Source organism: Canis lupus, chromosome 6, assembly GCF_011100685.1.
Source record: "Canis lupus familiaris isolate Mischka breed German Shepherd chromosome 6, alternate assembly UU_Cfam_GSD_1.0, whole genome shotgun sequence".
Taxonomy (NCBI): Eukaryota; Metazoa; Chordata; class Mammalia; order Carnivora; family Canidae; genus Canis; species Canis lupus.
Genome location: NC_049227.1, coordinates 15,452,898 through 15,475,735, shown reverse-complemented (window position 1 = coordinate 15,475,735; position 22,838 = coordinate 15,452,898). Strand labels below are relative to the sequence as shown.

Below are 22,838 nucleotides of genomic sequence, written 5' to 3'. Positions count from 1 at the left end.
GGATCGCAAAGACACCCACGCTCCAACAGGCACAAATGCACACACAGACACTCACTGCCACAGGGTCACATTCACACACAGCCTCGCGCTGGGACACACCCATGCGGCCTCTCCCACACGCCCCTGTGCACACGCTTGTGTGCATGCGCCTTGCATGCTCCCGTCTTTCACTCGGGCACAGGTGTGCCCAGGCACTCTAAAGTGACATGTAGACCTCACGCCCAAACACCTGGACGACCCTGCAGGTATCAGCACATGCTTGGATGTTCCTGAGGACACGTCCTGCCATATGGACTTGTGCAGTGGAATGTGCTGCTTGTGTGTGCCCCGGGAGGGCTCTCACAGGACACGTGCCCAGGTGTGGACACGCTGTGTATACCGACACGCAGGGATGTGCTTCTCTCTGGTGGGATTGGGAGAAGGGCTCCTGTGGGTGGGAGCTTCTCTCCGGCTTGGGTGGGGGCTCAATTGTGGGTTCACCTTCACTGTGCCAGGTGTTGCACAGAGCCTGGGACCAAGGCTCACATATCATACCGTGCCCTTGTGGGGTCCTTGGGATGCCAAGGGGAGGAGGGCCTCTCGGGCTGAGAGGTGGTAGGTATACAGGCAGGGGGCCTGGCTGTCCTGGCGGGGAGCATAGCATCCACAGAGGGCCCCAGGGCCTCTTGTGTTTACCGTGGTAGAAGGTGGTGGGTTGGGGATGGGGTGGGGGTGGGGGAAAGCCCCGATCCTCGGGGGCACCTGTCACCCTGGTCACACAGCCACAGGGTGGCAGGATCCAATTCAGGCCATTTCCAGCTCCCACCCTCCTCTGAAATGTCTGGAAATTCTGAATTCAGGAAGAAAACCCCCTTTGGGGGATAGGAGATGGGGGGTGTGGGTACTTGGTGGATAGGATGAAGATGGGCAGTGCTTCAAAATCAGAGCCTTAGGGCTGCTCCAGCTGTGTTCTTCCAAAAGAGGGGGCAGGCTGGGAGGGGCAGGGACCCAACCCCAGGTGCTCTGCCCCAGCTGTCTGGCTTCCTCAGCTCCCCGCCTGGCACCGCTCAGCACCTATGGCCTCTGTCCCACCCGCTGGCCCCAACCTCCACCTCAGAGGAGCTCTCGGAACCACAGGACCTCAAGTCCCCTGGGCTGGGAGGATTCCCATGCCATGCTGTCTTGTATCCTGGGGGGCTGCCCCAGCACCCCTGGGGTCCTAACACAGTCAGGGAGGGAGGTGCTGTGTGCCCATTCCATAGATGAACATATCAAGGCACAAGCAGATGACTTGGTCCAGGCTCACCAGAGCCCAGATCTGCCCATCACAGACACCCCTACAAGCCAGCCCTCTGCCCATTTTACAGATGGGTGAGGGGGGAGAATGACTCACTGGCCACGGACAACCCGGAGCTGGCTCTGGCCTCCGATGTAGAGGAACTGGGGCCTGCCCTGGTCCAGGGGCCAAGGGCCAAGGGAGGGGCTTGTGGGGCCCAGGCCGCTCCATCTCTATTCCTGCTTCCCTGGGGTTCTTTGTCTGACAGGGTCAGCAGGAGTCAGGGAGCGAGGTAGCCATGGAGTGGAGCTGTGGCCAAGGTCATAGGGAAATGACCCATAGGTCGTGTTTGGAGTGAAATCTTAATGACAGGGTGGCAGAGGCTGATGGCCTTGGGGGCTTGTATGTTATTCTGGTGGTCACGAAGGCAGTGGCAAGCAGAGGCCATGAGGCGTGCATGCAAAGTGCACTGGCACGCGTATCCTTCCTTCTTCGGCAGCTTGATTCCGAGGGAGCGAGCGTTCACACACCGTGACATTGCAGCGTGCCTGCCTGTGACATCGGCACGCACCTGCCGGAGGGTGCTCTTCCGTGGTTCCCATGTACTGATGGTGTCACACGACATGGCGACAAGCTAGTCTGAGAGCGTGCCCATCCCCCCAGAGGTCCCCGTCTGGCCCCCAGCACTGATCTGTGGCTCTCTGTCGAGATGCAGCTTTTCTGGACGTTTCCCATCAGTAGCATCCTACAGCATGTGGTCTTTTGCACGTGGCTCCTTTCACTCAGCATGTTTTCCAGGTTTGCGCATCCCATAGCACGATAGTACCTTGTAGGCTTTCGTTGCTTAATAGGATTCCATTTTTCTATATACCGAGTTTTATTTATCTGTGCACCTATTACGGGCATTTGGATGGGGTGCAGTTTGGGGCTCGTATGGATAACACTGCTTTCTTTGACGGAGAGTCTTTTGTAGATGGGTGTTTTTATTTCTTGGGTGGATCCCTGCATTAGAACTGCCCCGTCGTATGGTAAGTTTATATTTAAATTGTTAACAAACCACCAACTGATTTTCCAAAGTGGCTGGACCACCTTCCATTCCCACAGTGGGGTACGCGAGGCTCCGGGGGGCTGCTCGGCACTCCTGAGACACTCGCCCTAGTCTTGCCGTTGTAGAGACTCAGGTGGAGCGTGTCCAGCTATGCTTTCAGGTCCTGTCTCGTCTCCCTAATGATCAATAAAGTTGAACGTTTTTTTCATGCCCTCTTTAGGCATTCATATTACTTTTCGGATAAAATTTCTCTTGAAATGTTTTCCCCATCCTAATGGGTTTATGTGTCTTATTGAGTTTCAAAACTGTTCAAAATTATTGAGAGGATTCTTTATACATTTGGGATACAAGCCCTTTGTTGGGAATACGACTTGCGAATACCTTATTCCCAGTCTGTAGCTCATCTTTCAGTATTTTAAATGTGGCTTTTAGGGCACAGAAGTTTTTATTTATAGTAGAGTCTGGTTTTGTCTGTTTTTTTCCTTTATTGTGTTTCTTCTATATTTTTGGTGTTTAAGAATTCTTTGCTTAATCCAAGGTCACAAAGCTTTTCCTCTATTTTTTTTTTCTACGAGTTTTAGTCTTAGTTCTTGCGTTTGTGAATGCTTAGTTCTTTATTTTTAAGTGAATATTTGGGCACAGTGTGTAAAGATCTAAGTTTAGTTTTTGGAGTCCGGACCTAACTGTCCTTCTACAATTTTTTTGAGAACTTACCTTCTCTGCCTGAAGTTTTCTGGGGACCATACGGGTAAGGGTTTGTTTGTGGGCTGTCACTTCTACTCCACTGATGGACATGTCTGTTCTTATACCTGAACCCTACTATCTTGTTGAAATTTATAACATGTGAGTGTAAGTCTTCCAAATTTGTTTTTCTTGAAAATTTGTTTTGGCTATTCTAAGCCCTTTGCATGTCTCTCTCTCTCTCTCTCTTTTTTTTTTTTTTTGAGAGAGAGAGAACATGTGTGCACTGGTGCATGCGTGAGCGGGAGCAGGGAGGGAAGGGGCAGAGGGAGAGAAATTCTTAAGCAGACTGCCCAGTGGGGAGCCCAGCACGGAGCTCCATCTCAAGACCTTGAGATCACGACCTGAGCTGTAACCAAGAGTTGGATGCTTGGAACCGACTGTGCCATCCAGGTGCCTCAGCTGGTGAATTTCCTAGACAATTTAGAAATTTAGAAAAATTTAGAAAAAAAAAAAGCCTGCTGGGATTTTGATGGACTTGTATTTAATTTATAGATCATTGTGGGACTATTAAGTATTCCAATCCATGAACATGGAATGTCTCCATGAATTTAGATCTTTATTTTCTCTTAGCAATTTTTCATTTTCTGGTGCAAGTCTTGCTAATTAAATTTCTATTGTTAAATTCATTTGTAAATATCTTTTGATGCTATTGTGAATGGAATAATTTTCTTAATTTCATTTTCAGATTGTTTGTTGCTAGTACTTAGGAATAAAATTGAGTTTGGTATATTGATCTTTTATCTGATGATCTTGCTAAATTTAATTATTAACTAGTTCCAGAAGACTTTTTGTGGACTCCTTAGATTTTCTACATACAGGATCATGTCATCTGCAAATAGAGTTTTACATCTTCCCTTTCAAACTAGATTCCTTTCATTGTGTTTTTGTTGTTGTTGTTGTTGTTGTTGTTGTTGTTTTGTCTTTCTACACTTAGTGAAGCCTCCAGAATAATGCTGAAAGGTTGAAAGGCAGAGGAGCTTTGTTGCTGGCCCTACAGGGAAAGCGTTCAGTCTTTTAATGTCAAGTATGATGTTAGCCATGGTTTTCATAGATGGTCTTTTGGTTTGAGGAGGTCCCCTGGGCTCCTGGTTTGTTATGCATTTTTATCATGATTGGGTGTTGGGTTTGGTCAGATGGTTTGGTTTTATTCTGCATCTACGACATGATCCTGTGGCTCTTGTCTTTTTGTCTATTACTGTGGTATACGACTAGTTGATTTTCAGATGCCAACCCCGAACCCAGCCTTGCATTCCTGGGATAAGTGCCACCTATATAATCCTCTTTATGTGTTGCTGGATTTGGTTTCCTAGTAGTTTGTGGAGGATTTTTGTACCTGTGTTCCTCAGGGATGTTGATCTTTTATTTTCTTATGATGTTTTTGACTGGTTTTGCTATCAGGGGAAAAAATACTGATCTCATAGAATGAGTATGGGAGATATTCTCCTTTTTCTTTTCTGAAAGAGTTTGTGAAGTTTCTGTATTATTTCTTTAAATATTTGACAGAATTTACCACTAAAGCCATCTGGGCCTGAGCTTTTCTCTGTGGGGTATTTTAAATTCTTCATTTAAAATATGGCATAAATCTATTCAGATTTTCTTGCAACAGTTTTGATAATTTGTATCTTTCTAGGAATATGTATACTTCATCTAAATTGTCTAATTCATTGGCATCAAGTTGTTCATAGTATTTCCTTATATTCCTTTTAATTTCTGTAGGATTGGTAATGATGTTTCCTCTTTAATAACTGATTTTGGTAACTTGTGTCTTCTTTTTTTCTTGGTCAGTCTAGCTAAAGGTTTGTCATTTTTATGGATCTTCTAAAATAACCGAATTTTAGTTTCATTGATTTCATTGATTTCGTCTATTTTCTTCTGTTTTTTATTCCTTCAATCTCCGCTCTGATCTTTATTATTTTATTTGTTTAATTTGTTTTGGGTCCAGTTTGCTTTTCTAATTTCTTAAGGTTAGGACTCAGGTTATTGAGATTTTTCTTCTTTTCCAATATACATTGAAAGCTATGAATTTCAAATGAAGCCTTACTTTTAACTGCATCTCATGGATTGATATATTCTGGTTTATTTTCATTTAATTAAAGATATTTTCTTATTTCCTTTGTGATTTCTTTGGACTCGGGGATTATTTAAAATTCTGTTGTTTACTTTCCAAATATTTGAGGGATTTCTCACAATTTATTTCCTTTGTTGATTTCTTTTCAATTCCATAGTGATTGGAGACTATACTTTCTACAATTTTATTCATTTTAAATTTATTCAGGTTCATCTTATAACCTGGCACATGTCTGCCCCAGAGAATATATCATGAGTGTTTGAAAGGAATATGTGTTCTGCTGGATGGAATTATTCTATAAATGTCAGTTTGGTCAAGTTGGTGATAGTGTTGTTCTTCTACATCTTTACATGATTTTTGTCTAGTTCTGTCAGTTATTGAGAATGGAGTATTGAAATCTCCAACTATTGTTGAATTGCCTGTTTCTTTTAATTCTGTTGATTTTTGCTTACTGTATTTTGAGGCTCTTTTGTTGCTGGCATATTCACATTTAATGGTTATGCCCTCCTGAGATATGGACCTGTTTATCATCATGAATGTCACTTTTTGCCTTTGGTAATCTTTCTTTTCTTTTCTTTTGATAGAAAGGGTAGGGAGGGCAGAGAGAGAGAGAGATAGATAGAGAGAATCTTAAGCAGACTCCAATCCCAGTATACATCCCGACACAGGGCTCGATCTAACAACCCTGAGATCATGACCTGAGCTGAAATCAAGATTTGGATGCTTGATCAACTGAGCCACCCAGGTGCCCCAGGCTTTGGTAATGATTCTTAAAGTTTATTTTGTCTGATATTAAGGTTCCCACTCCAGCTCTGTCATGGTTACTGTTTGCATATATTTTCCCATCCTTTTGCTTTCAATATGGTTGAACCTAAAGCATAACACTTTTAGATAATCTGTATTTGGATCTTGTTGTTTTAACCCAGTCCAACAATCTCTGACTCTTGATTGGGCTGTTTCATCCATACACATTTAAAGTATTTTGTATTTGATGTAGTTACATTTTTCATACTGATTTTCTACATATTTCTTCTTTTCCCCCTTCTCTGTCTCCTTTGCTGCCTTCTTTTTGTGTTAAATATTTTTAGTGTACTATATTAATTCCTCTGTTAATTTTTTTATATTATATTGCTTTAAGTTATTTTCTTAGTGGCTGCCCTGGGGATTACAATATGCATCTTAACTCATTGCAAATGATTTCAGTTTAACACTAATTTAGTTATGATGAAACATGGAAACTGTTCCAATACAGTCCCATTGTCTCTTTGTCCTTATGCTATTATCATATATATTCCATTAATATATGCTAAGAGCCCAACAACATACTGTTATGATTATTGCTTACTGTAATCATGTTTTTATTTTTATATTTTATTTCTTAATTTTAAAAAAGATTTATTTTAGAGAGAGAGAGAGAGAGAGAGAAGAGCTAGAGGAGAGGGAGAATTTCAAGCAGACTCCATGCTGAGTGTGAAGCCCAACACAGGGCTCGATCCCAGGAGCCTAAGATCACCACCTGAGCCAAAATCAAGAGTCAGAAGCTGAGCCAACTGAGCCACCCAGGTGCCACTAATCTTGTATTTTTAAAAGAAGTTAAGGAAAGGAAAAAAATACCTTTATGTACTCTTTTTTTTTTTTAATTTTGTTTAAGTAATTTCTATGTCCAATGTGAGACTTGAGCTCACAACCCCAAGATCAAGAGCCACATGCTCTTCCAACTGAACCAGCCAGGCACCCCTTATAGACTCTTATGTCTGCCCATGCATTTACTGTTTCTGGTGGTCTTCCTTTCTCTCTGTGGATTTGAATTACATCAGGCATTATTTTGTTTTAGCCTACAGACTTCCTTTGTTATTTCTTGTGAAGCAGGTCTGCCAGCACCACCTTCCCTCAGTCTTTGTCTATCCATATCTTTAGTTTCCCTTCCTGTTTCTTTCACGGGATGTGGAGTTCTTGACTGACATTTCTTCTTTCGGCACTTGGAAAATGCTGTTCCACTGCTTTCTCCCCTCCATAACTTCAAATGAGAAGTCAGCCATCAATCATACTGTCTTCACCCTGCACAGGATGGACCACTTTCCCCCATTTTCTCTTTCTCTTTCAGCTGTTTGATGAACCATCTAAATGTGGAGGTTTTGTTTTCATCCTCCTTGAGGTTGATCTTGTATTTGTTAGGTTAATGTTTTTCATCAAATTTGGGAAGTTTTCAGCCATTATTTCTTCAGATATTTTTCCTGCCTCTCTCTCTCTCCTCTTCTGGGATTTCTACCACATGGATGTTGGTATCCCTGGTGTCCTACATGTATACAAGGCTTGGTTTGTTTTTCTTCCCTATTTTTTCTCTCTGTCTTTAGATCGAGTAATTCCATTTGATCTGCTTCAGATTCACTGTCATTCTTCTACCATCTCTCACAAAGTTCCCACTTCAGCTATCATACTATGGAATTCCAGAAGTTCCATTGTTTGAATCATCTCTCTCTTCGAGGTTCTCTATTTTTGAGTCATTGTCATCATACTTTCTTTCCTTAAACACAATTCTAAGAGGTCTTTTTTAAAAACAGATTTATGATCACTGCCTTGAAGTCTTTATCTGCTATGTACAACATCTTGTGATATTCATGGGCAATTTGTATTGACTTTTTAAATTCTGAATAGGAGTTACCCTTTCCTATTTCTCTGCATGTCTTGCAATTTGGGGTTGAAAATGGACATTGTGGATAATATTTTATAGCAGCTCTAGGTTCTGATCTCCCCCTTCCCTGACTCAAAAGTTGGTATTTTGCTGGGTTTTCTTTCAAAATGTTGAAATCTATTTTCCATTAATGTTTCTGTTTTGTCCCCCTCTCCTTTTTAAATCCCTGCTTTTATATTTAATTCTGGCTTCCTGAGGATCGTCTCTGTGTCTGCTTAGCTTAGTGGTCAGTCAATGATTGGTCAGAGGTGTGCACAAACACCCGCCACCTATCAGGATTCCACTATGTGCTGATGAATCTGCATGTGGGTTTAAGAGCACATTTAAGAACCAAGCAGTTTTCAAGCCTGCCTGATATTTACTTTCTACAAGAACCTCTTGTGCCTCCTCTGTGTGTGTCTGTAGGCTCTCAGCAAGCCAAGGAAATGTGAATTTCTTGGACTGTCTCTGCTCTCTCCTCTGCATGTGTGCTGCCCATCGGCTGGGTGCACTTGGAGAGCTTATAGAGCATTGCTACGACTGTCACATTTCATGTCTTTCTCTGTCAGATTTCCAGCTAATCCACTGGTCTATTGCTGCCCGAGCCAGGATCACAGCCTCTGCCTGGTAGAGTCTCTGGCTTTTCCCATTCACTCGCACTGAGATTGCCACTTATTACGGACACCACTGCTGCTGACCGTGAGTTTGTGTCTTCTGCTCTGAATCAAATCAGCCTCTGGCAGTGAAGCTTCTAGTTTTCATGGCCTGCCCTGCCCTATGCCACCCTGTTATGATGATGCACCAGCTGAGCTGGGAGTGGGGAGATGGGAGCAGTTTCAGGCAAGAACACCATCTTTACTCTGTCTTATTCAAAGTTCAGTAGTTTTTCATGCGTAAATGCCTTTGGTCGGTTTCTTAGATGTTGAAAATGTTATTTTAAATCATTTTGACTAGTTTTATGGTTTTGGTGACCTTTTTACTATAGCATGCCACAAGTCCTACCCCATGGTATTATCTTCTGAAAACAAAACTCTAGAAAACTGAGCATATACAGCTCCATAAATTATCACAAAATGAAATCTAAGGACCATCTAGGTCAAGAAATGAGACATTGCCTGTATCTCACAAGCCCCTCAGCTACCTTTGTTATTACCACTCCTCTTTCCTCTTCAAAGGGAAACACTTTCCTGATTTTTAATTCTACAAATTAGTTTTTCCTGTTTCTATGCTTTTTATGAATGGAACCACACCATATGTGTTCTTTTGAAGCTGGCTCCTTTTGTTCAACAAAATATATATGAGGTCCCTAAATGTTGGTGCTTTAGACATAATTCATGTTCAGTGTTCTATAGTATCCCACCCATTTTTTTTTTTTACCATTTATGGACATTTGGGTTGTTTCCAGTCTTCAGTACTTGTGGATAGGACTGTTGTATACATTCTTGTACTTGTCTTTTGTGGAACAGATACCTAGCGGTGGTGTTTTAGGTTTGTTCCTATGTTGGATTTTAGTAGTTGCTGCCAAACAGTTTTCAAAAGTGTGCCTCACCTTTTAGTGGCAGTTCAGCACTGGTTGTCCCACATCCTTGCCAACACTTGATATTTGTCTGTCCTTTTAATTTTAGCCCTACTGGTGAGCACCTTTTCATAAGTAGATTAGCCAACTGAATATTCTCTTTTATAATGTATCTGTTCAAAACCTTTACCCATTTTTTTCCTAAGAGGTCTTGATCTTATATGTTTATAGAAAGTCTTAATATATCTCTAAACACTTCTACTCTTGATTGTGTAGATTGTAAATATCTTCTCCTATTCTGTGTCTTGGCTTTTTTACTTTTCTGGCTATATCTTTAAAAGAGAAGATCTTGATTTTATTGGAGTCCAAGTCATCCTTCATGATTAGTGCTTTTTTGTTGGCTTATAACAAAATGTTTTCTCATCTCAGGTTCTTGAAGATGCTTTTCTGTGCCATCTTCTAAAAGCTCTATTGTTTTACATTTGATAGACTTGTGGTCCAACTGGCATTAATTTTTTACCTATGGTGTGAGGTAGGGATCAAGTTTCGGTTCTTTCCATATATTAATCCAGTTGATCTTACATCTTTTATTAAAAATGCCATCAATTTTTTATGGCATTATTTATTTAAACCTAATCTTGTTTTATTTTTAGGTTAGTGTGCAGTCAGATCCCACGTGCTCTTTACCCAGTTCCCCACAGTGATACCATCTTGCAAAAGTGTCATGCAGTGTGACAACTAGGATAAGGACAGGGAGACAGTCCAGACCCAGCATTTCCATTGGCAGAAGTTCCCTTTTGTTGCCCTTTATGGCCACACTCATCTCCTTCCCCTCAGCCCTATCTCTGAGCCTCATAACCACTACCTTGTTCTCCATTTCTGAAATTCTGTCTTTTCAAATATGTTATATGTGGAATCATACCATATATAAATTGGGGATTGGATCTTTTTTCAGCACAATTCCCTGGAAATTTATCCAGCTGTTGTTTTTATCAGTAGTCCATTCCTTTTCTGATTGAGTAATAATATATTTTTTTTTACCTTAGCCTCTCTACATGGCACACTGTATATAGTATGTATGCATGTGAGTGATTTCAGGGCTCCACAGCATCCGATTCCAGTCATATAATGCATCGGGGGGCGAGAGTACAGATGGACAAGTGTAGGGGGGCCACGTAGGGAAAAACACAGATTCCCAGCTCAGTCCCTACAGCTATGGTTGCTAAGGAACCATGCATATATTTCTGGGTGTCTGGTGCAATTGATATAGCCAGTTGTGCCTCTTGCCCTGGGATCTGCTGTGGTCTAGTCTCTGCAGGCCCTAGTCCCACCTTTGCTGGTGGTGGAACCCAGTGTGCCATAGACCCTTGAGGAGCCATGGGATTAGTGGCCAGGGAAAAATGTACCTTGTTCCTCTATTTTAGTCATTTTGTTGGATCCCCTAGCCATATCGTCCATTTGCCAGTTTTCCTGGTGGGGCCCAATCCAAAGCCTCTGTTCATATGCCTGTTACAGGGAGAGAGTCTGAGGCTCCTAACCAGGTTCATGTGGTCATGAAGGAGGGTCAACAGGGGCTGCAGGCTTTGATGGTGCCTTCATGCCTTTAGTGTCTCCAAGAGATCTAGAGTTGGCGGGGGGAGGGGGGGGAAGAGCTCTTCCTAAGCAAACAGGGATCGGAGTCATATCCAGTAATGGAACAGGTACTCCCAGAGCTCTTTAAGTACCTGGCATACTGGGAAAGTCATGGGTCAGGATTTGGGGACCTGGGTTCTAGCCCTGGCCCAGAACTGGCACATTGTATGCTTGCTGCATTCTTCATATACCCATAAATGGCCAGGTGGATGGGTGAGGTGGTGAGTGTGTAGATGGGTGGATAAAATGGATGATGAGTGGGTGGATGGACAGATGGATGGTAGAAGGGTGAATGGGTGGATGGATGAATAGATACGTGAATGACTGAAAGCTGGATGCTCAGATGATGTTGGCAAAGATGGTGGACAGATGTGCCTACAGGGATTGGAATGTGTCAGTGTAGATAGAGACTTGGAAGAAATGGGAGCAAGAAGACCCAGCTCAAGAGATTAATGTTATCAAATGGCAGATAGAGACACTAAGACCCAGAGAAGTGGCTTGCCCAAGCTTGTGGAGCCTAGTTGGAGATCTGAGGCTCAAACCCCTCTCTGCTAGAGGACAAATTCACATTTCCTTCCTCCAGTCACCCCCAAAGAGGCAGGATGGAGACCAGGGGCCAGGTCACCTCATTTGGAAGCTGACAGTGGTCCTGGCAGACAGGTTACATCCAGTCCTCCCAGGCCAATGCAGAGGAGCAAGGTTCTGGGGTCCAGGGTCTCATCCATGGCTGCCGCTAACTGCTCTGTACCTCAGGTGAGCTACTCCTAGAAGCAAACATTTATTCAGCCCTTGCCCTGTGCCTGGCTCTGTGGGTAAGACTCCATGGTCCCCAACACCAGAGGATTTATAGCTCCCTTCCTCGGGTTTCTCCTCTGTAAAGGGAGAAGTTTGGGATTCATACATCTGCAGGTTGCACTGGGCTGGGATTCCCAGCTCCCCAGGCCTTGTCCACCCTGGCTCTGTGTCCATAAGTTGGCTGCTGGTGCAGGTTTTCCATGGGCCTTGGTGGGCAGTGAGAGCTGAGAGTGTTATGGGAATCCATGTGGACAACAGCCTCCCCGGGTGGCTTCTTGGTCCCGCACCCAGGCTGCATCTGAAGGCTGGGCCAGGGAGCCCGGCAAATGTTTAACTTTGAAAAATGGACCTTCACAGCTCATTAGGCCTCAGGGGCGCGGCCCGGCGCCTCGGGCGGCTGGGGAAGAGGGAGATGCCACGGCATGAAATCACTGAAGTATTTAAAGGCCAATTCTGCATTCCTGACCAGTAACGTCCGCTTGCTGAGCCCAGAAACACTGGGCCTCAGGATGGGCTGGTGCATGGGTGCCGAGGGCAGCCAGGACGGCCGGGTGGCTGGTGGGGATGGTGCTGGCACCAGTGGCTCCTGTCGTCCCCCACTGCATGGGTGACCCAGTCCCAGGTCAGACCCTCCTGGTGTCTCCCATTTCCCGGCTCTGTGACCTTGGATAAGCCTTGGCTGATGCTAGGCCTCAGTTTCCCCACCTGCACTGGAAGATAGGGTAGAAGTGGAAGCTGCCCGTGAGGGGCAGGCAGAGGTACTGTAGCCTCCTGAGGGCGTGGGAGCCTTTCTCATGGAGGCAGAGGGGCTCCCCTTCCCCCATGCTGCAGTCGTCTGATTCCCAGAGCCTGTCACTGGGGCCTGGAGAGCTCTGTCCAGCCCACTCGGCTAAGACTGGGCTCTCAGAAGCCCCTGATAGCACCATCTGTGGCTGCTGTGCTGATCCGGGCTGAGGTCCTTCCCTCTGCCTCACGTCCACTCACTGTCCATCCTGGAGTGGTGCTTCCCTCTCCTCAGGTGGGCCGGAGGGCCCAGTGGCATGGAGGCAGGGGAGGGGATGGCACTGGGGAGGGTTGTGGGTTGGGGTGTGTCTGAGTGCAGCTGAGGAGGAGGCAGCCCAGAAACACTGGAGCCGATCAGCGGTGGCCACGGCCATCATGGTCCAGATGGGGGAGGTTGCATTGCATGAGCTTCTCCTCATTGTGTGCTGGATGCAGAGCACATGCCAGCCTGCAGCTAGCTGGAGGGCAGGGCTCCACGGGCAGAGGAGTTTTCCGGACTCTTGAGACCCTCCTCCCCCACCTCCACCCCTCACCCTCCCCAGCTCTGGAACTTTCTGAGGGCTCAGCGACCTTGCACCAGTTAACTCCTTTGTCTGAGCTTCTGTCTCTTTAATTGGACATGAGAGAAGCTTCTTGAATCCCTATTCTGGAGTAGTGGGATTGAAGGAGAGTAAAAGTAGGCATCCTTCCTTCTCAGGCTCTGGAGGGGACGGCGGTCAAGCCTGTGTGTGTGAGTGTGTGTGTGTGTGTGTGTGTGTGCGCGCGCACAGCCCATGCGCACCCATGTGGACATCTCAGCAGTGGCCCTGGCTCCATAGGAGTGCAGATAGGTGTGCCCACATGCACCCCCCCACCCGTCCCCATGGCAACCCCAGGCGCAGAGCAGGTGTCTGGGAGACCCGAATCAGTGCTGACAGGTGGGGCCCACGTGACAAGCTCCCCAGAGGCAGCCGAGCCAATCAGGGCCCCTGGGCTGAGGCTTCAGGAAGAAGTGAAGGGGCTTCCCGATTCCCAGCCAGGAGCCCTGTTGGCAGTTTTGTCCCGCTTTGGGGAAAGGGAAACTGAGGCCAGCTTTGGCGGTGAGGACCTGGCTGGCCCAGGCAGTCGTGGGCACCCCCCTTCCCCTCTGGAGGGAGCGGGATCGCCCACACCCACCTCCGGCTCCCACCCTTGGAACTCCCTCATCTTAAGGCCGAGTTCTGCCTCTGCCAAGCGGCTTCCCTGCTTCCTTTGCCATTTGGCTAATTGTCCAAGACCTTTGCTGCAGGAGCAAGGCGGCGGGCTCCACTCCTCCCCTTCTGCCCTGAAGTCATCGGCTCAGCTGGCAGGGTTCCCATGGCAACAGTGGTGCCGTCACAAAGGGCCTGGAGGATGGAGGGGGGTGGGCCAGGCTTGTGGAGGGGATTCCTGGCTTCTTCGTCACCCATAGGCATGAGCTCTGCCCCTGGAAGTGGGTCCCAAGCTTTGTCCTGCTGCCTGGAGGTGGGAAACCACCCCCCCCACCCCCCTTCCTCCTGCACAGGTGCACCTGCCTGCCTGGAGGCAGGGACTCTTGCAGGAATGATGCCTCGTCACCGCCCCTGGCCATCCCAGCTGCTCTTGGCAAGCTTAGACCGGCTTTGAGGGCAGCTGGCCACACACCTGACCCACTGGGGTCCCTTGATGCCACGCTGGTGGCTGACCCTGCAGGGCTGGAGGCGTTGGAAACTGCTCTTGAGTTTCTTGGGTTCATTGGACCTGGCCTAAGAATCATTCCTGGAAAAAAACAAACCCTTTCTGCCAGACTCTTGTCTCCCTGACCCCAGCCATCAACGAGCCAGGGTGTGGCTGCTACCCGAGGCGTGACCACGCAGTGCTTCGGCCGCCTGCTCCCCATGGGAAAGTACAGCACTGTAGAAGCCCTTGTGGGTCTGTGTCCCTTCCTTCTCAATCTGTGCCATGACACGTTATAGATCCTCGTTGTCATGAAGGCCATCAGAGTCCTGTACACCCACTTGGTCTGCACAGGGAGGGACTGGCCCCCTGACTTTAGAACCCACTGCCCAGCCAGGCCAGGCCTGTGATGAGTCTGCTCTTGCTCAGTGGATCCAGATTCTTCTGCTGACTCCAGTGCCCAAAACCTTTGCTGCCTCCAGGCCTGTGAACCCTGGGAGGCTCTGGTCCAAAGGGAGGGGGACCCACCGGCTCTGTCCAGACCCCTCCCAAAGCCAGCCCACATCCTCTCCCCTGGGTCATGGACTGAGGTGTAGGGGCAGGAGCAAGCTCATTGACTGGGGCCTAGGCCAGACCTTGACTGGGGGCAGAGGAGCACATGCAGCCCCCTGTCCATGGCCCCTGCTTTTAAATCCTGGCTGCTGTTGGCTTAGCTGATCCCCACTCATTCATCCACAAATATTCCCTCAGCAAAACTTGTGGCCTACTTCATGCCAGGCCTGCAGGTTGCATGACAAAATCCATGCTCTCATGAGGTGTACATCTGTTGAGCACCTACTGTGTACAAAGCCCTGTGCTAGTGTGGACCCTCAGACACAGTCACGGAGGAGAGGGGTGTGGTTCCTGCCCTTACGGAGTTGATAGTCAGTGGGTGTGACATGAGTGAGCAAAGAAATGCTGGAGTGACCAGGCTCTGCAAAGTGGCCTGGGCAGGAGATCTACTGGCATCCATCGGGTTCCTCCTTTAGGTGAGGTAGCCTGGAAAGGCTTCTTGGAGGAGGTGGCATTGAGGTGACTGGTCTAGACCGGTCTCTGAGGCCAAGCCCCCTGCCAGTCAGTTTGAGATCCTGGAGAAGCCACTTCTCTCCGTGACCTGGACTTGCTGGCAGTGTGGGGAGAATGTGCTTTAAGCTAGGGAGAAGGGATGGGTGGCCCTCTTCCTGGGGCAGAGAGGAGAGATGCTGAGTCAGGCTCCAGAGGGGGTGGGGGCAGGGTCTGAGGCCCACATTGCCACCCCTGGAACACAGGTGAGGTTGCAGACAATCCTAGGATGGCTGCTGCTCGTGGCCCCTCCTCCCCTGCTGGGGGCTGTCGGGGCTGTTAGGGGAGCATGCAGGACAGAGACCAGCCCCAGCCTCTCCAAGCTCCCACTACCCTTCCACAAGCTGGAACAAAGGATGGAGATGAGCCTGGGGGTGTGGGGTGTGTGGGGTTTGAGTGCCTGTCCTGGCTGCCTTCCCCCTGGCCTTGGGGTCTACGGGGCTGTTTTCTCATCTATCAGAAGGGTTCACAGTATGAGGACAGTTGGCTCTGGAACACATGTGTGAAAATCAGTATCTGCTGAATTTTTTTTTTTTTTTTTTTTTTTTAGATTTTATTTATTCATTCATGAGAGACACAGAGGGAAAGGCAGAGACACAGGCAGAGGGAGAAGCAGGCTCCCTGCAGGGAGCCTGATGGGAGACTCCATCCCAGGATGCCAAGATCCTGCCCTGAGCCCAAGGTGGACACTCAACCACTGAGCCAGCCAGGTGTCCTAGTATCTGCCAAATTTGAAATATTTCCCATGTGACTTCAGGCCTTTCAGGGGTGTCCTCCAGCCATACCCATTCTTCTGGGAATATGTAAGACATGTGCCACCTTCAGCATACTCACTTGTGGATCTGGGAACAGCGGCGCCAGGGGCAACCCATGGGCCTCCCCTGCCAGGCACCACATCCCATGGGGAGGCAGCCTGCCTAACACGGGCTGGTGAGCAGGGTGAGAAGTGGGGAGCACAGCAAATTATTCCCCGCACCTCAGTTCTGCCCCCTATAGAATGAGTCTAAAGACAGGCCTCCCCTCCTAGGTCAGGGTGGTGGTAAGTGAGAAATAAGGCGTGGGGGGTAGTCAGGGCCTCCTAAGCAGTCATCACCCTCAGTGCTAGCCTGGAGGTCAGCTTGGAGGTGGAGGGAAGAGAGGCACCCAGGCTGGGTGGACGTGGGTTGGGGTCTAGGCTTCCTGCAAGCACCTGCTCCGGGCTTTCCTTGAGGTTTTGTATCCATCTCCGTACCTCCTTCTGTTGTGCCTGCAATGCAATATCTCACCAAAGTTTTAGCCAATTAGAGTCTGAGGGGACCTCAACCTCATTTCAGCAAACAAGCAAATTCCAAACCTCATTTTCCTGTTTCTAATAAGCACGTATCAAATTTACGGTGCTTACATCCCCCTCGTGAGGCGAATGCCTTCTGGGGATTCCCGCCTCTGTTTGCCGCAATTTCTCTTCCCTGCTTGCCCCCCGGGCTCCCTCTGGCTTTGCTCCGCAGATCTGCGTGCACGTTGGTTGTCAGTCCTCGGGAGGAAGGCTGGAGCCTGGGGCGAGGGTCCGGTGGCCATCCTGAGCTGCAGTGGCTGGTCAGCATAAACACAGACTTTTTATTGGCCAGCATTTAAATATATATAATAGTCTATTATTTTTTTTTTTATTTTGAAAACTGTCTCTGTATTTCTTCCCCGAAGGGGGTATGGAGATGCTGCTAGGTGCAGAAAGAAGCCGTGGGTCTGCCACAGTGTGGAGCACATTGCCACTTTAGAGAATTTCCTTCTGGTCTTTTTTTCTTTTGAGACGAATGTTTGTTATGGAGTTGGTGTCCATCACCCCTTAAAAAAAAAAAAACAGGGACGCCTGGGGGGCTCAGTGGTTGAGTGTCTGCCTCTGGCTCAGGGTGTGATCCCGGGGTCCTGGGATCGAGTCCTGCATTGGGCTCCCCACAGGGAGCCTGCTTCTCCCTCTGCCTGTGTCTCTGCCTCTCTCTGTGTGTCTCTCATAAGTAAATAAATAAAATCTTTAAAAAACAAAACAAAACAAAAAACCCCCAAATGTGTAAGAAATTGAAACGTAGGCTACATACAGAAAAGTTGCCAAACTGCAGGTTACCACCGAGCCGAGCGCATTTCCCACAAGGTCTAACCGGCACCCAAGTCCAGAGCGGAACAGCTGGCGCCCCCTCCTCATGCCTCTCGGGGCCAGCGCCCTCCCGGGCTTCACAGCGTTGTTCTGTCCATGTCTGCACACCTGCGTACACAGAGCCGTGTGTTACATGGTCTGTCTGGCTTCTCGTGCTGAGCGGTTTGCTGGTGAGGCTCCCTCTCCCGGTGGTTGGATGTGGCGTGCTGCGTCTTCACCACTGTGTAGTATTCCTGGGCACAGAGACCCCCCCTCTGGGAAGAAGCAGCTTTTCTCCTGCTGCTGCTGCTGGACACCTGGGCAGCAGGTGACTGGTGACTTTGGGCTGCCCTGAATGGTGCTGCTACAAGAACCTCCCTGACCGTGTGAGAGGAGTCGATATGTGTTTGGATCTCTGTCTGGGAACACACTTGTCAGATCCGATTGTTTACTGATCCTGAGCGACTTCCAAGTTGCAAAATATTCATCAGCATTACCAAAATGACGGTGCAGTATTCGGTAAGGGTGTGCAACAATAGATGTAGTCATTCTCCTGCTATTGAGCACGTCGACTGCTTCCCCCTCCACTTTTTTTTTTTTTCTTTTCTACATTAAGTGACTATGGAAATCTTTGGCTAGACATTTTTCCCCCCTCTTTGGGGTTATTTTCTTACAATCGTTTCTTAGGAGGAAGCCTATTGGCTCAAGGGCATGGGCTTGGCTTTCCTCCCACGGCCCGGTTGATTGTTTTTACAATTGTGAGATGTAACTCACAGTAAGTACAGGAGAATACAGAAACACTATATATGAGGAATAGATGGGATCATCATTGAGTGGATGCCGTGTGACCACGGTCAGCCCCCCGGAGCCCCCGCCCCCAGAGCTCCTCCCTGATCACAGCCCTGTTTATTCCCGAGCAAGGCAGCCAGCATCCCCAGACGATTTATGCTGGGTCGGCATGTTTTTGACATTTATATACATAGAACCATTGCAAACATCGTATTTTCTACGACGATAGTCGACAGTATTTGGGGAGGATTTATCCAGCATCAGGAGGTGGGGCTCCTTCATCTTCGTTGCCGTAGAGTGTTCTGCTCCACACCTGGATCGGGGCCGTTCCCTGGTTGGGGCTGTGATGAACCTCTCCGGGTCTCTTCTGCTGCGCGTGTGCCTGCGTGGAAGGTTTACACCCGGGGAAGGGATCACCACTGTCGGGGTGTGCGGCTTCCTACCACCCAGTGCGGCGGTGAAACGTTGTGCCCCAGTGCAGAGGACGAGAGTCACACCTTCGCTAACACAAGGTGTCGCCAGGCTTTCGAAGCTTCTCCACCTTCATGAATGTGGTTTGGTTTTTTTTGGCTGTTTGGATGTCCTCATTTGTGAAAATGCCATTTCAAGACCTCCCCCCATTTTGTTTTTGGGGTGTCTGTATTTTCTTCATTAATTTGTAGGCATTCATAGATTCCGAGTGAGATAGCTTTCTCTCCAAGTAGAAGGAAGATATCCACCTTGTAACATTTGTGGCTTGTGGTTTTATTCTTTGTAGAGTATATTTTTAAGAGCAGAAACTCTTCATTTGTATGTTGTAGTATTTATCAGTACATTCTGTGTGGGTAAATAGGAAGAAGTCCTTGCCTGCCTCCAGGTCATCAATAAATGTTTCTGTGTCTTCTGAAATATATAGTTCTTCTTTTCCTTTTAGGTCTGTGATCAACCTGGGATTGAGTTTGTGTGTGGTGTGAGGTTGGGGTTCAAGTTCACTTTTCTCCCACACACAATTTAATTTATTGGCATCTCCTCCTTTCCATACTCTGCCTCCTTTGTCATATCAAGGGCTAATTCCTAGGTCATTTTCTGAGTTTTCTGCTTTGATCCTTGGGTTCATTTGTCCAATCTTGTACCAAGATCACACTATCTCAATCACTGCAGCTGCATAATAAATTATAATTATCTGATAGAGTGAAACCCCGACTCAACAGAGTTATTTACGGCTATAACTCCAAGAATCAGCTTGTGAAGTTCCATGCAAAGAAAAAAATCTTCTGGGATTTTGATTGCAATTGCAGTGAATCTATAGATCAATTTGCAGTGTTGACTTTTTAATAAATGTTTATTTTCTACTTACTGCAGATGTATACAAATCCAGTCCATGTTTGTGTATGGATTTTATCTCCAGCGCTCTAAGCAAGCTCTCTTATCCATTACTGTATTTATACATTCTTTGGGATTTTTTTTATGTACACAATTATAGCACCTGTGAATAGCTACAGTGTTGTTTCTTTGTTTTGTTTCTAAACTGTATCATTTTAATTTCTTTTTCCTGTCTTACTATAATGGACAAGACCACTAGTAGCCTGTTGAACAGAAGTGTTGGTAGCAGTGTTGGTCGCAGGCATCCTTGTGGTGGTCTTGATCCCGAAGGAAAAGTTCTAGTTTTCCATTTGGCAAGTTGTCTGCTGCAAGCTGTGCTCATTTTAAAAGCTTCCGATCTGTTTTGCCAGGTGACTCCAAAAGATTTGTTTCACCATAACCTTACCAGCACTGGGTATTATCTTTAGAGATTTTTTTTTTTTTGGGAGGGGGTGGATATTGCGTTTAGATCATTATTTCTTTGATGAGCCTAAATGGTATCTCACTGTATCTTTTTTAAATGTGGATTTTCCTGATTATGCAAGAGGTAGAACATTGTCCCACATACTCATCAACCACCTGTGTTTTGTCCTATGTGTCTGTTCCTCTCTCCATTTGTTGATACATTGTTGGTGTCTCCCTAACGAATTTGAATGAGTCCTTTACATAATGAAGATAGGTGTCATTTCCCTGTCACATTTGCTACAAATGAGTTCCCCTGTATATTATATATCTTTTAATTTTTGTTATTTTTTTTTATGTTCCTCTTCCTTATTTTTATATGGTCAAATCGGCCTCTTTTCTTTTACAATTTATTCTATTCCTCCCGAGCTTGGAAAGCTTGTCTCCCTCCTGAGGACTGATAAGTATTGAATTCTGTTTTCATCTAGCTTTTTTTATGGCTTAATATTTCATATTTAACTGTTTACTCCATCTGGAATTTGTGAGGCTGTGGGGTGTGAAGCTAGGAGTTAATTGCTCCTCACAGCTTACCAGGGGAAGGGGCCTCATTTGCACTTCCAAGTCTCAGGGCTCCGGCTTCCCCACATCTAGGCTGAGTGGGAAGAGATTAAAGGGAGGAGGGAAGTAGCATTGTGTGCAGCCAGCACTGGGACTGTGGAGCTGTAATTACCATCGGACGGTCCTGTTAGCTGCCTCTGCCTGACTTTAAGTCCAACACAGAGCTGTTAGCCCAGCTGAGGAATATCCTAGGGCAAATCTCTTAATGTAATTGGGACTCAGTTTCCTCATCTGCAAAGTAGGAGTCAGACTGGGAGTATATGTGTCAGGGTGCATCCTGCACAAAGCAAGAGTTCGGGCAGACCCGGCACGGATCCTGGCTCATCTGTGTGACCTTGGGCAAGTGACGTCACTTCTAACTCTGAGTCTCAGTTTCTCCATCTGGAAACCAAGAATGATAACACTGTAGTTCCTCCCTGGTGGGGCTTTGGGAACATGTGCATGGTCCTTAGTCCTCCAGCAGCCAGGCCCTGCACGGTTATTGTCTTTGCTGGTGTGATCATTATTCAGAAGAAGGTGGCGAGGAGGTTTCCCGTGTGGTCTCTGGCTAGGACCCTGGCCTGGCCGTGATGGCATGTAGGGCCCCCTCTTCTCCCAGCTCTGAGGGCGTGGGGGGCATGCAGCTGTGGGGGGATGGGCACATGGAGCCCAGGCCCTCGCTTCCTGACCAAGACAGAAGGACTGGCATTGGCCTGCAGACCTCAGTCGCACTCACACACCGTGCCCGCCATACACACTGTGTCACGCATACACATAGCCACATGCACGTATCACAGACACACTCAGATATACAAACGCCTACACAGAAACACACAACTAGACGCACCACCGCAGTCACGTATAGACTCAAGGATCAGGAACACATACACTCTCATGCACAGTCAGCACCGAGGAGCAGAGACTGCACACACGGGCACATGCACATACACACATGCATGTGCACACACACACATGTGCGCGTGTGCACACACACACTAATACACAGCACTGAGGAGCAGAGACACTACGCCCAGCACATGTAAGCACACACACACGTGTGCACATGTGCATATGCACGTACACATATGCGTGCACACACACACACACACTCATCTGACTGGCAGAGCTGCGTGCCAGGCCACATGGTTTTCAGCTCTCCCGCCTGCCCCCACCATGCCTGAGCCTCGTCCCTGCAGACCAGGGCCCCTCCCCAGGCAGCACCCCCAGCCTGTCTGAGTTGCTTCCACACCTGCTGCACTGCACGGTCATGGCCAGGCTCCTAGTCTCTGGAGCATCAGTGTTTGAGGTGCTCCTGCTGGCCCCCACCCCCCTGGCCCCTCCTCACCTCTGGGCAGTCACTTTGACAGGGGTGGGAACCTGGGGCAGAGCAAGGACACAGAGCCTGTGGGGAGAGGCCTGTGAGCCTTATCCACCCCGAGGGTAGTGAAAGCCTATCTAGCTCCCTCCAAGTGGGTCAGCACACGCTTGGTGGTGTCACCCAGGCCTGGGACCCACATGGGACCTACTCCATGTGCCTGACCTACCACCCAGAGCCTTGCAAGGGCAGGCAGAGGAGGGGTCCATTAGCTTCCATCAAGACCCTTGGCACATAGCTAACCCTGACCACCCCCGCAACCCCCACCCTCAGTGGGAAGAGGGGGGAGGCAGAGATTGGGAGGAGTGGAGCAAGGTCACTGGGGGGGGGGGGCAGAAGTAAGCTCAGAACCTGATGTGGGGCACCCATGTCCCCCGACTGTCCCGGGAAGGCAGCTGGGAAGGGGTCTGCTTGGGATTCTGAGCAAGATCCCGGTAGACCTGGGGGCACCCTTTGGCCTGCCTGCCTAGCCTTCGCCGCTTGCTCCGTGGTTCTCCCCTGAGTTGGGGGACTCTCCCCCCTCCCTGCCCCCTGCCCCAATTCTACCTCCATGGGTCCACTGAGACCTGCTGGAGTTCCTGGCCCCAGTACGAGCAGCCCTGCCTAGCTCATCAGGTTGTTTGGGAGGTAACATTGGATTTGAATCACCAATGGTAAGGATCCAGCCGTGGGTAGATCTGGGAGGAAGCCTAAACAAGAGGATACCTGTGCAAAGGTCCTGAGTTGGCCACACGATGCGGGAGGAGGAGGGATGTGTTGGAGAATGGAAAGGCAGAGGAGTGGTCAAAGGACAGAGCCTGGAGGAGTGAATGGTACAGCCTGAGGTTGGCAGGTGGTGTGGGGGCCCCCAGCAGAGCCCCAGAGCACCCAGCAGCACTCCCATTTCCCAGGTGGGGTCCTGGCTCCTTAGTCAAGAGGCCAGGCCAGGTAGTCAGGAAAGTCACCCTGAGGTCAGGAGTCCTCC

At 48.0% G+C, this 22,838-nt stretch overlaps 1 protein-coding gene across 5 annotated transcripts in view; it reads left to right on the top strand.

Annotated features, from left to right (window-relative positions):
- Window positions 1-22,838, top strand: part of ELFN1 (extracellular leucine rich repeat and fibronectin type III domain containing 1) — a 66,910-nt gene that overhangs the window by 11,026 nt on the left and 33,046 nt on the right. For 2 of the 5 annotated variants that reach the window (XM_038539657.1, XM_038539661.1), the window contains exon 1: window positions 13,865-13,994. The exons of the other annotated variants lie outside the window; for them this stretch is intronic. The gene's annotated coding sequence lies outside the window, so the exon portion shown is untranslated. Of the gene's footprint in view, window positions 1-13,864; window positions 13,995-22,838 lie in introns of those variants that run through there. 5 annotated transcript variants of the gene reach the window in all.